This window comes from Atta cephalotes (assembly GCF_000143395.1).
Source record: "Atta cephalotes unplaced genomic scaffold scaffold00023, whole genome shotgun sequence".
Taxonomy (NCBI): domain Eukaryota; kingdom Metazoa; phylum Arthropoda; class Insecta; order Hymenoptera; family Formicidae; genus Atta; species Atta cephalotes.
The window spans coordinates 927,874-933,469 of record NW_012130087.1 but is presented as its reverse complement, the minus strand read 5'-3'; positions in this window follow the sequence as shown (position 1 = coordinate 933,469).

Sequence of the window (5,596 nt, the reverse complement as noted above, 5' to 3'; positions counted from 1 at the left end):
GAAGAAAAGAAGCGACGTCGAGTTATGCACTTTAAAAACTTGTAATAGACTTATTCGTGAATATAAAACACATGGCATACTACGTGTTCAATTTGAAATGAAAAATCGTCGTTATCTTTAACGGAATCGGACTTAATACCTAAATGAATGCGATAAGTATGATGTCGGTTTCGTGGATTCCAGATTGGATATATAGCGTTATCTCGCGTCTCAATTACAGCACGTAATATTAACATAATTTTCCATTATTTAGAATGTTTCTTCCCTTTATTAAAGATATCTACATTATAGAATATTCATTGCAGAGCACAGCTATATACTTTTCAATATATGACATGAAGATTTTTTTTTAATGATTCAAAAAAAGAAGAGCAAATAAAACTCTTTTGTTGAATAAATAAAAAAAAATTTTGTCGAATAATTTGTTTATAGCAGCCTTGAATTGAAGCAGGTAATCTACTCTTAGCAAGCGTTATGTATTTACAATCGTTTTTATCTTGACGATAGCAGAAGAATTGACTTGGAATATTGTAGCGAAACAATTTGCAGATTCTGCAATAATATCTTCAACGAAACTAATATTCTTTTAACAAACTTTAATAATAATTGATAAAAATTTATTACGATACAGATTACATCCAATTTTGTTTGTTCTGTAATTCATTTGTGCACGAAATGACTATCTTTTCTTTAAGGTACGTGTAAATCCATGTATCTTTCCTGAGACACGTAAAGCGTATCAGATGTTCTCACGTTTTATTGCGCACGTCTAAGTGACGTGTTTTATCGATATTATATGATGATGAATTCTATAATGAATTCTGATCTTGTCAATGTAATTAATTAATCAAGAATAAATTCCTGGGATCGATCTATACATATCACCACAACATAAACATAAACATATATATATATATATATATATATATGTGTGCGTGTATATTATACATTATTATTCTGCACATTAAGATCTATTGAATAAACCATGAAACGAGACGTATATTATTAATTGCACATATCGTATAGTATCACTCACTTCCGTGAACTGCAAAAATAAAGCATGTGTATACAAGTAAACGTATGTGCGATTGTTCCAATATATATATGCAAGCATATGTTTTATTAATTGAAGCAATTGCATAATATCACACATAGATATTTATGACGCCAATCGAACAGCTTATGTAATCGTAAATGAGAAATAATGTAAATATACATATAAAAATATATATATTTTTTAAACGCTTTCATACAATTGATAAAAAATTTTTTTAGGAATTTGAAATACTTGCTAATCGGATTAATACTCGTTTCTGTGTAAATTAATTTTAATCTATATATTGAATAGATTCATATGTTTCTAATTATTAAAATTAGAGGATGAAGAGTTATTGAACCGAGATTACAATTGAACTGCAATGGTAGAAACGAGCATAGATCATCTAAAAAATAGGTAAATAAAAAAGGAATGATGCATCCATTTTATATATATAATACTGATATATAATACATTGTGAATTTTTAAGTAGATTCTTGAAATGTATGTTAATCTTCAACTAAAGATTGGAGATAATCTATAATTATTTATATGACTGTGAACATTAATGCTGGTATGTTGAAAATATTAGAAAACGGAGATTTCAAAATGTTCTATTAAGGATTCATCTATTAAGGATTCATTTCTATACAAACAAGCTTTACTTTTACCTTATTATTTTAATTTATTTATTATGCACATAAAATGTTTATGCGCGTTTATCCTAATGTCCCTTCAAAGACAATTTTTTTTAAACATATTTAATATAATTAATTTCTAGCTCTTTGATAATTATTAATAATTATAATAAAAACAATAAATTGATGACTCCTTCTATTAATATAATAATAAATCATAATAAAAAAGGCAATAGGAGTCGTCGAGAGAAGTAATTGCGCAGTGTTAAATATTAAAATTAATTATCTTACATATAATGTGATAATTTACATAATTTATATTACTTGACTTTACAAGTTATATAAATTATTGTCACATTGTTATGTAAAATAATTAATTTTAAAATATTTGATACTGCGCAATTATTTCTTGCAACAACTCCTATTACCTCTTTTATCACGATTTATTATTAATAATTATTATTATTTTATGTATGAAATGATGAATTTTCTAAAGGCACGTACAACACGGTGATTTATATCTTAATTGTGAAATACATCCGATACTAGTAATAACTAAATTCTGTTGATTCATATTGACATTTTATATGTACATCATTTTTTGAGATAAGATACGATTAATAGATATTTTCGAGACGATTCCATTGAAATTTTTTTATATGAAACCTATGTTTTTAAATCCTTTTGAATATATTTAAGTTTGTAAAATATTAATTTTTATATTGAAAATGTATATAAATATATAAATATAATATACAAGTTTTTTTTCCAAATCAATAGAATGAAGTACGGAAGTAAAAAGAGCAACATTCCGTATCTCGAGTCAAATGATGTTTTTATTCAGCACAATTTTTATAAATAAGGCAGTCGAAATCAGTATGGACATCAGCTTTTATTTCTTTGGCAAGAATCCCATAAAACAGGTTTCAAAGGGAATTCCTCGTTTGGTCAAGTCAACGCCAAATAAGTAACCGGTAGTTGCCAGCTCGCGTCAATTGATGATGACGTTGAATGGCTGTACAAAAATTTCCTTTTTGTTCATTGCAATCCATCTATTACAGTTTATGACGTAAATAAGTAATTTTTATAAACTTAATTTACAAGTTCTTTTATCGATTATTATCAAATTTTATCTGTCACAATTAATTAATTATTCACTTTAAATATGCCACGGTCTGTTAAGATGTTGAACTATTATATACGTGTATTCATTTAAATGAATTAATTTCAGAAATGATAATTGCGTGCCGATATGGTTGTCAGACTTTCAACGCAATCATTTGAAATATAATAATCCCTCCAAATTTAAAAAATTGTAATAAACTTATCGTGAAAAATATTGCCTCGGCCGAGAGTCGAACCTGAATCTCAAATTAATTATTCTTCTCAATAATTTGTCGAAGAATATCATTCGAGTTACTATCGTTTCTTGATGATTGTGCAAACAAAAAATACTGATTTCTGCGTTACGTATTACGATTACCTTGACTATACACTTAGAAAAATATATATAAAGTATATGTTAAAAGAGATGAATTTCTCTACGGATTAAACTCTGTAGATAAAAACAGATATATCGTAAGAGAAAAAGAGAGAAAAAGATGTTGCATATTACATAATTTGGAATGGGTCTGATCGCGAAGGTCGTGTGATGAACGCGTAAGGAATAACGACAAAGTGATGAACGTAAAACGCGGGAGCATTTGCGGCAAACGTGAGAGCAAAAGGCAAATTATCTACATTGTATGCGGTGGTCTTACCCAACCAACTATCTGCACGATGGGCCATGGCCGCAAAATTCAAGGGCCATGGAAAGTAGACGCGAGTATGAGACGTGTGTAGATATGTAGAAACGTTATGAAACGGATCAATATACATGCATTTCAACGTAATATTTTCCTCAATTTTCCGTGTTAATGTACAATATTAATCATTAACGTCACTACAGCGATTCTTACAAAATATTCTTATATAATTTTAATAATTTTAATTTATATCTATATTTAGCATTCGTGTCAAATCGTCATACGCTGTAAGCGAAATATTTTCATCATATTAGAACCTGGAATAAGTAATTTGGAATAACTCTTACAATTAATGTAACAATATTCCAAGCTCTAATATATGGAAGACGTTTTTTTTCATCTTGTTATTCTTTTATATGTTGAAATATTTAATATATTATTTATATCTTTAATACATTTTGTGCCGGGCCAATTTTTAATAACTTGACAATCTGCACGCCGTGGATTATCCGCGATGATTTACAATATTTCTCTTTGCGTTAGTTGTATTTATTAAATAAACACGTATTATATTTTATAATGATTAAAAAGATTACAAAAATTATTATTATTATTATTATAAAGAAAGTCTATATATAATGTGTATAATAATTACATCATATATTATAATTATTATCCATGCATGTGTGACAACAAAAAATTATTTTATAATTATGTTTCTTTTCTTACTCAAAATATCAAATTTGTATTTGTATTGTGTAACTCTCTTATCAATATTATATTGTCATTGTGTAAATTATACAAGTATATAATAAAAAACTGCAACAACAATATATAATCAAACTGTTGTTAAAGTCTATAACCTGAAACACGATTGAAAAACACAGGCATTAAGAACAAGGAATAACAGATTTCAATCAGAACTAAAAAATAATTTTTGATAAGTTGAAACTTGTGATTTTCTTATTGTATAATAAAATTTTAAATATTTGATAATATTTACAATTTTAATTACACTATTTGATATAATTATTATTTCTAATGATTTTTCATAAAATTCCTTATCAAAGATATATCATTGTCATCGCTTCGCTGAATTAATTTTCGCAAAATTAATTTTAGTCACACTTGTAGTCAAATTTAAACTATACTGTGCTTTTTTATTGCTGTGCATTAAGTTTTAGAGTTACAGAATACAGTACAGAATACAGAATACTGCTAAACGGAAAGTTCAACATATATCACTGATAAACGGCACGAAACGTGTTAATTTAATATATTACTTTATCTGCACACATTTTAAAGATGTGTTATAAAATGAAATTTTTTTCACTCTAAAACATTACTTAATCATATCTTTAATGAAGATAATACGTTAACAGTAAAAAAAAACAAATAGTAAAACAAAAAATTTCAAGAAATTATAAATTATTGTAATAATTTAATTAAAAATATAATAAAAAATCCTAAGATTAATATAAAGTTATGGGCCTTCTACAATAAACCATGAGTCATAAATCAGAAGCTAAAAATTGCCAATTGCCACAAAAAAAAAACAAAAATTGCCACAGTCGTCAATTTTCAGCTTCTGACTTATGACTAATGACTTTATTATAGAAGGCCCATTATATGTATGGAAAAAAATAGCTAAAAACTACACTGATTCAGCAAATCTACAGTCGTAATACACAGAGAGTCAATTTTCAATATTAAAATAGCAAAATTGACAACTGAATAACATTAGCGATTTGTTAAATTATCAAATCTTCTTAAATAGTTATTGAATTCGCGCAGTAAGTTATATAGATTTGCTGTATCAGTGCCCAATTAATTTTTTTTCCGTGTGTACATATACATAACAATATTTAGTATTTTCCAATAATATGTATGTTTGATAATATGAATTTTGACAATTTTACTGCGATAAATATATATATAAAATCCTTCTTGGAGACATGTCATCGTCATATATTGCTTTGATATAATATTCATTGCAAAGCTAATTTTAATCATATTATCTATATATATATATATATATATATATATATATATATATATATAANATATATATATAGAGATATATATATANNTAGTATAGTTATTATATATAGTAAGTTAACTATATATTAGTATTGTCGTAGTATACTTAATTTTACTTATACGTAACTTAAATTTTA